We start from the raw sequence: 9,068 nt of genomic DNA, 5'->3' as shown, positions 1-9,068 counted from the left end.
GGAAGCAGCCAAGCAGCTTCTTCCGGCTCCTGTGTTTTCCATCCAGGCCAAGCTTTTGAGTGGCACCTCCCACATCCAGGGCGGGACACCTTTAATCCCAGCTTCACACCCTAATCCAGACACTTACAAATTTTCCGACCTATGACTCCGTGAGGCTTTGGGGAGTCTGTCCAGATGCGAGCCATAGCGCTTGCCTGTCCTTCGTCATGAAGCCTTCTCTAGACAAGGAGCTCTGCCACCTTGAGCTTGCTGGGAGGAAGGGCAGGGCATGCTGGGGCCAATGTGTACCTCAACAGTCAAACTCCCGAAAGACAAGGCACGAGCAGATCGTTTTCTTTGCCACCTTTGTATGCACCTGAACCGTAAAGTTGCATTTAATTAGCAGATGTTAGTATACTAGGAGGAAGAGCCTTCGCTGAGAGCGCATCCTGACATCAGTAGAGAGCAACTCTACAATCTGGAAGCTAGATCATGCCAAGGCTTATCAGAAAGGAAGCATTAAGCTTCTCTTAACTTGTTGCCATCTCATTCTTTGGTTCTTACTCTTATCATCCCTTGGTACTAGCATTCTTTTCAGGAAGCTTTTTGCCTGTGCCTGAAGTTCAAGTGTTTCCCTTTATTTCTATGGAGAAGTTGCAAAGTTTGAGACCATGTATCAATGCCTTTGATGAATTTTTAACTGATTTTTATACAAGGAGAGAAGTGGGGGTCTAACTCAGATCTTGTCCAGTGGAACTTCCAGTTCTCCCAGCACCATTTGGTCGAGGAGCTGTCTTCTCCCTGGCACAGCTGTGGCTCCCGCGTCCAGCAGCTGACGACTGGACATGCAGGTTTCCTTCCGTGCCCCTCTTCGGCTCCGCGACTTCTTGCCACGCCCTTGCCGTGCTGGATTTGTTAATGTGGCCTTATGGTGTGTTTTGAAATTGGGAATCAGCTCCAGAACTCAGGTTTACTTTTGCAATGCTGAATATTTTCTGCATCCATAAAAACTTTAGAATTGTTTTTCTATATAGTATAAGTTTTGTCATGGAATTTACAGCTGACTTAAGTCTCAGAACAGAAGCTGTTTGCTTTTGTGGTTCCCAAGGACTGTTAGTACAAACAAATCTCAGTTGCCTCTAAAAATTGAAAAGAATGAGTTTAATCTTTTGCCCTTTAGACTCAACAAGAATATAATTTTTAAATTCTTTGACTGATAAACACTTTACTGCTTTATTCTATGAAATAAACATCATACTCAGTCTAAATATTTTATTTATATTACAACAATTGCAATTCTAATATAGGTAAAGTTGTGCTTGAATTCATAGCTGTTTATAAAAGTTCTATATTTAGAAAGAATTGAAAAACTATTTCAGGTCGCCAAACTACCGTTGTTTAAGCGCAAGCAGGAAATGTATTTATTTATCTTTTTTTCGTCTGAGCCTTTGATTGTTGGATAAACATCAATGTGGGGGGTGATAAAACGCTCCTGTTATATTTTCCCTTATTTGGGCAACAAGTGCTGCAGCACCAATCTCCACTTGCCTCGACATCTTCCTGTGGTCCTGGACCTCCACTACCAATCCACAACTAGTCCCACCCAACTGCTTCCACTATACGGCTATTTAGACCCTGTTCACTTCCTCAATAAACGAGACTTGATCAGAAAGCCTGTCTTGTCTGTCTCTTGTGTCTCTTGCTCTGTCTTGTTCATCCCCATTCCTCCTCCAGGTCATTACCCCATATCTTTACTTGCGGGCCGAGTCAGGTGGCGCCCAATGTGGGGCCTGGCACAGAGGATTTAACGAGGGAGCCGTTCGAGAGCGCTGGCTACAAAGCAGATAGTAAAAGTAAATTCCAAGGCCAACACCACGCGAGTGCCTGCCGCACCGCTCGAGCCACGGTGAATGAATGACAACCTCCTTCCCCTTTCCAGCATGGGTCAAGCATTAAGCGAGCATGAACTCTTTGTGGAAAGCCTCAGTAAGGCACTCAAGACATGAGGGATTAAGGTAAAGGAAAAGGAATTATTACAGTATTTTAAGTTTATTCATGAGGTTTGCCCATGGTTTCCGTTGGAGGGCACAATAGCTTCTAAAAGATGAAAACGAGTAGGTGATGCATTACAAGATTATTATAGAGTTTTTGGTCCTGAAAAGGTCCCAAGCACAGCATTTTCATACTGGGGCTTGACTGATGAGATTCTTACGCAGAGACATAGAGACCCTTTGGTCAGGGAAATGATTACCCACGGAGAAGCTGTCCTGCATAACTCAAATAGGCCCACTCCAGCCCCTTCCCAGGCTGGTTTAGATGTCTCCTCTCTCCATGGAGAGGAGGCAAATGAAGTGTTAACTAAACCCCAAGATAACGAGCAGCTGCCGCCTCCCCCTTCTGAACTTTTGCCGCCTCCTCCGACCTTACTACTTTACAAGAGGTCAGTTGGGAAGACTTAGCCAAAGAGGCTTCCAAATACCGTCCTGACCCCGTTGCAGCACCAGTTGCTACAAAACCGCCTCCTGATAATAGTGAACTGTCCACATTTGCTCCTCAATCTTCCAATGTGCTTTTGGACCTGGAAAATTGACTGTTTGAGAGGCTTATATTACATTTACAATCTTTGCAGGCTGATCAGACACGTGGCACCCCTAAAATGGCACCTGGGCTCAGTAGGCCCCTGCCCAAAATGGTGCCTAAACATGATAAGCTTCTATCCAAAATGGCATTTCCGGTTTCACAAATGATGGCCCCCAGCCAAAATGGGGCCGAGCCTCGGGCTGTTAGAGCCCATGCCCCTTTTGCTGTAAATGTATTGAAAGAACTAAAAACCGCAGTTGCTCAATATGGCCGTACTGCAGCTTATACCATCGCTGTCCTCGATTCTATGACTCAGGGCTGGATTACTCCAAAGTACTGGCTAGACTTAGCTAGAGCAACTCTTTCGGGGAGGAAATTACCTCTTATGGAAATCTGACTTTTTTGAGCAATGTGAAATTATGGCAAAAAACAATGCTGATAATGGTGATCCTTGGACTTTTGCCATGCTTACCGGCACAGGTGACTGTTCCACTAAGGAAGCTCAGATGCGCTACGACGCTGGTCTTTTTGCTCAAATTAATTTTGCTGTGACTAGAGCATGGAAAAAGCTCCCTGTAGAAGGGGAGGCAACTTCCCCATTTGCAAAAATTCAACAAGGACCAGAAGAGCCCTTTTCAGGTTTTGTGAATCACCTTTTATAGGCCACTGAGCACCTTTTTGGCACTGCCGATGCAGCCTCCGACATTGTTAAACAACTTACTTTTGAAAATGCCAACTCATCCTGCCAGGCTGCGATTAGACCTCACAGAAAAAAGAGTGATTTGTCCGGTTACGTACATTTATATGCAGACATTGGACCTCCCTATCGTCAAGGCTTGGCTATGGCTGAAGCTCTACAGGGTTGTACAGTTGATCAACTCCTTCACCGCCAGAGGCAGAATAACAATTGCTTTACTTGTGGTCAGCCTGGTCATATAGCAAAAAATTATAAAGGAAAAAATAACAAAACCCAAGCTCAAGTAAAAAGACCTGGGTTATGCCCCAGATGTAAACGAGGTGAGCACTGGGCTAGAGAATGTAGATCCAAAAGAGACACTTATGGAAACCCTCTGCTCCTACAGCAGCTGGGAAACGGGACATGGGGCCAGCCCCAGGGCCCCACACCCAAGCAATTTCTTGGGGCGACAGGATTTGTGCCAGCAAAAAACAATCCATTTCAAACCTTGTCAGGGCAACCCCAGGAAGTGCAGGACTGGACCTCAGTTCCACCTCTGACACAATATTAACCCCTGACATGGGAACCCAATCCATTTCCACTGGAGTTTTTGTCCCCCCACCTCAGGGTATGTTTGGCCTTATCATAGGGCATAGTAGTTCTACTTTTGAGGGACTTCATGTCTCCCCTGGAGTTGTAGACAATGATTACGATGGTGAGATTAAGGTCATGGTCTCCTCACCCAACAATGTCACGCCCATCAAAGCAGGTCAACGTTTTGCTCAGTTGTTGTTGCTGCCACTGGTGTCTACCACCAATCAGTCAATCTCCACCCACAGGGGTAACAGGGGGTCTGGGTCCTCAGATGTTTATTGGGCACAATATGTTTCTAGTCAAAAGCCACTCATGACCTTATGGTTAAACGGCAAGAGTTTTTCAAGACTTATTGATACAGGTGCTAATGTCACAATTATTAGGAAAGAGGATTGGCCCACTAATTGGCCCTTGACTGCCACCCTAACACATTTGCAAGGCATTGTCAATCACAAAGTCCACAGATGTTGACCTGAAAAGATCAAAAAGGTAACCAAGGTAGCATACAGCCATATGTAATGGCAAATCTGCCACTTAATTTATGGGGCAGGGACTTTCTGTCACAATTGGGATTGATCACGGGCAGCCCCAACACTATAGTTACAGCCCAGATGCTTAATAGTGGTTTCTCCCTGGGACAAGGTCTTGGAAGATTGGGCACAGGCATCAAAACTCCTATTGCTTCTGTCCCTAATTTAACCAGAGCAGGATTAGGCCATTTTCCATAGGGGTCATTGATTCTCCTGTGACTCATGCAGAAAAAAATCACCTGGCTTTCTGATCAACCTGTGTGGGTCGATCAATAGCCCCTTCCAACCTCAAAACTAATAGTGGTCCAACAGCTGGTGCAGGAACAGCTTGCCGCTGGCCATATTATCCCCAGCAATTCTCCATGGAATACACCTATTTTTGCCATAAAAAAGAAATCAGGTAAATGGTGCCTGTTACAAGATCTTAGAGCCATTAATAAAACCATGGCCCCTATGGGGGCTCTTCAGCCAGGTCTCCCGTCCCCAGTTGTTATACCATTACATTATTTTAAGATTATTGTAGATTTAAAAGACTGTTTCTTCACAATTCCTTTGCATCCAGAAGATCAAAAGTGTTTTGCCTTTAGCTTACCTGCTCTTAATTTTAAAGCGCCCATGCAGAGATTTCAATGGTGCGTCTTACCACAAGGGATGGCAAATAGTCCTACTTTGTGCCAATCCTTTATAGCCTCTGCCTTACAATCGGTCAGGAATCATTGGCCACATATGTACATTATTCATTATATGGATGATGTTCTGGTCTCAGGACTCAAAACAGATAAAACCTTGCGATGCTACCAAGAACTCCAGACAGCCTTAGGAGAAAAAGGACTCCAAATTGCTCCAGATAAAATACAATTGACAGATCCTTATACTTTCCTAGGTTTCCAGATGAAAGGTTTTCAGGTCTTCTCTCAGAGATCCCAATTCAGGCTTGACGATCTTAAAACTCTAAGTGATTTTCAAAAACTGTCGGGGGATATCAATTGGCTTACCCCATACTTAAAAATAAGTAAATATGATTTAAAACCTCTTTATGATATATTGCAAGGAGACTCTGATCCCACTTCCCCTCAAGAGATTACCCCAAAAGGCGGACAGGCTATTTCCCTGGTAGAACAGGCCATTTCTGACCAAACCATTTCTTTTATAGATTGTGATAGACCCTTGCAATTTCTTATATGCAATACAAAACATTCCCCAACTGCAGTTTTCTGGCAAACTGCACCTTTAATGTGGATACACTTGCCTATTTCTCCAAAAAGGACTATTGAGCCATATTATCAGGCTGTCTCTGACCTTATTATTTTGGGCAGAAAGCAAGGCAGATGTTATTTTGGAAAGGAGCCAGATGTTATTATTCAACCATATACCAAAGAACAAATAGATTGGCTGCTTCAGACCACTGAAGCCTGGCCTATTGCCTTGGCTTCTTTTACGGGACTTATTGATAATCATTACCCCCCCCCCCCAATAAGCTTGCTGACTTCGCCAATTGTCATGCACTTGTTTTCCTAAAAGTCACAGTTTTCAAACCAATTCCTAAAGCCCTATTGTTATTTACTGATGGTTCATCTTCAGGTACAGCAGCTTATGCATTTCAGGATAGTGTTGTCACCTTTCAAACAAATTCTTCTTCAGCACAATTGGCAGAACAACAAGCTGTCATGGCTGTTTTTAATGCCTTTCCAACTCAGCCCCTCAATATATACACTGACAGTGCCTATCTCGCCCAATCCGTACCTCTCTTGAAACAGTTGGTGCTATCTGTAGGACTTCTCCAGCTGCTAATCTGTTTAGACAACTACAAATGCTAATTCACTTTCAAAAACATCCATTCTTCATGGGACTTTTGAGAACTCATACTAACCTGCCCAGACCCTTAGCAGAAGGGAACCAAAAAGCTGATTTGGCCACTTGAGCTCAGGTTTTCACCACCATCCTAAATGACATCCATGCTGATTGCTCTGGTGATAGTGTGCTTGCTGCTCAACATAGCCATCAGTTATATGACCTAAATGCACAAACCCTTCGGCTTATGCACAAAATAACTCATGTTCAGGTCAGACAGATTGTTAAAAATTGTCCCTCTTGTGCTATAAATCTCCCTGTACCTCATCTAGGTATAAACCCTAGGGGGTTGGTACCTAATGCATTGTGGCAGATGGATGTTACTCACATAACAGAATTTGGTAAATTAAAATATGTCCATATAATTGTTGATACTTATAGTAGATTTATTTATGCCTCCCTTCAAGCGGGTGAGGCTACAAAGCATGTTATTGCTCACATACTGACTGCCTTCTCAGTTTTGGGGTGCCCCCAGCAACTAAAAACCGATAATGGTCCAGGTTACACCAGTGTTGCTTTTGTTCAATTTTGTAAGACACTCAATATTCTTCACACTACAGGTATACCATATAATCCCCAAGGACAAGATATTGTTAAAAGAGCACACTTCTCATTAAAGCTCACCATTAACAAAATAAAAGGGGGAGATTGGTATCCTACTCAAGGGTCCCCCAGAAATATAGTATCCCATGCACTCTTCACTCTCAATTTTTTGATCCTGGATGCTAATCGTCGTTCTGCAGCATCTCGCTTTTGGCATACTCAAACACAGAGTCAATTCGCCTCGGTCATGTGGCGAGCCCCCCTGACTGGCACTTGGAATGGTCCTGATCCAGTTCTTATATGGGGAAGAGGATCAGTGTGCATTTATCCTCAACATGCAAAATCTGCAAGATGGCTACCAGAACGTTCGGTTAAACAAATTGACCAGGCCCAATGCACAAAAGATAATCTCATAGATACTTCCAGGGATGAAGGCGAGCCCTGAGAAAATTTTCTTATTTTTACTTACAGAATATGAAGGTCTAGATCCTGTTATTGGGAATACTGCAGACCTGGCCATGGGTCCTCGAAGGTGGCTTCCAAGAGGTAAACCCTCAAGAACTATTAAGAATATTATACGGCCCTCCATGCGAGTGCAGAGGAGGTACTCTCAAGGTTAAACCCACCACCTTTACTCAAAGCACTGATTGAGGCAATAAAATAGCCTTTCTTACATTTTCACCCTGATTGGGAGGAGGCCATTCCCAGAGTTGGGAATGCTATAATAAAACTCATATAATACCAAATATTAATGGCAGACCAAGGTCTTGCCCGAAAAAATGCAGCTCCTTCCAAGCTGAGATGCATATCTCATGTTATGACTCCCTACAAGAATGCACAGCCATCGATGGACAAACTTATTTTACGGCCATCCTTCAGAGGACTTACCGTGGTACCATAGGAGGTGACTGGACCAACACCCCCACAGTGCTTGGTAAACTTAAGTATGCCCAGGCTTCATGCTCCGGCACCCCTGGAGAGCCTATCTGCTGGAACAAGTTTCTCCCAATATATGTTTCAGATGGCGGTGGACCCCAAGATACTGTTAGAGAGTTACAAGTCCAAAAACACCTGGAACAAATTATGGAACAAATGTTCCCTAAGATAAATTATCATCCACTAGCACTCCCCAAGTCATGAGGAGTAGATTTAGATACTCAAACCTTAGATATTCTAGAGGTCACACACAAAGCCCTTTATGCTTCCAACCCAAGCTTAGCCCAAAATTGTTGGCTATGCACGACCTTAGGCACTCCTATGCCCCTTGCTCTCCCTTCTAATCTATATCTCACAAGACATCATAAACCCCCAAAACACAAACTGTAGTGTTAACCTCCCTTTTAGAGTCCAACCTGTAATCTTCGAAAAGTCTTTTTGTAGTCAAGAAAACTTTCACAGTGATATCTTCACTGTTGATGTTGGGTTTGTTACCTTCACTAGTTGTAGTCAAATACTTAACTACAGTAGCCCTATTTGCCCCAAAGAAGGACATGTGTTTGTATGTGGAGGAAGCTTGGCTTTTACGTACCTACCTACCAACTGGACAGGACTGTGTGTCATGGCAATCATACTGCCTGATATAGATGTCATCTCTGGCAATGATCCTGTACCCCTTCCCAGTCTAGAGTATATTGCGGGACACACAAAAAGGGCAGTCCAATTCATCCCCTTACTAGTGGGGCTGGGAGTCACAGCGGCCATGGGGACAGGTTCAGCAGGGTTGGGGGTAGCAGTACATTCTTATACTAAATTATCTAACCAGCTGATTGATGATGTTCGAGCATTATCTGGTACTATCCAAGATATCCAAGACCAGATAGATTCGCTAGCAGAAGTGGTCTTGCAAAAGAGAGGCTTGGACCTTCTGACAGCAGAGCATGTGGGAATATGTCTTGCTTTACAAGAAAGGTGTTGTTTTTATGTTAATAAATCAGGCATAGTTCGAGACAAAATCTGAGAGCTTCAGGATCAACTACTCAAGTGGAGACAAGAGCTTGCGGACGACCCCTTCTCCTTGTTGTGGGGAGGGATGTTCACTTATCTTGTGCCCCTCTTGGGACCCCTCTTCTCGCTCCTACTGTTGCTCATGATAGGACCTTGCATTTTTCAAAAGCTTACAGCATTCATCAGCTCATGTTTAGATGCCTTTGCTGCGAAGCCCATTCAGATACATTATCATCAGCTGGAAATGGCAGATCAACAAGAGTATCATGAGAAGGTTCCCTCAAATGGACCTTGTAATAATGTGGCCTACTCTGATATAGGTCCCCCTGGTGAGACGGACAAGTAGTCAATGATGGGCAACTAGGACCCAC

At 44.0% G+C, this 9,068-nt stretch overlaps 1 long non-coding RNA gene across 1 annotated transcript; it reads left to right on the top strand.

The window, feature by feature from the left end:
- Positions 1 to 1,857: 1,857 nt before the first annotated feature.
- LOC111817539 lies at positions 1,858 to 8,784 on the top strand. Its single transcript, XR_002821714.1, has 3 exons — positions 1,858 to 1,885; positions 7,225 to 7,299; positions 8,688 to 8,784. It is a non-coding gene; the product is annotated as an uncharacterized LOC111817539 (long non-coding RNA).
- The last annotated feature ends 284 nt before the right edge of the window (positions 8,785 to 9,068 follow it).

This window comes from Octodon degus, unplaced genomic scaffold (genome assembly GCF_000260255.1).
Source record: "Octodon degus isolate 3935 unplaced genomic scaffold, OctDeg1.0 scaffold00061, whole genome shotgun sequence".
Lineage (NCBI taxonomy): Eukaryota > Metazoa > Chordata > Mammalia > Rodentia > Octodontidae > Octodon > Octodon degus.
This window is presented reverse-complemented; position numbering and strand designations above follow the sequence as displayed.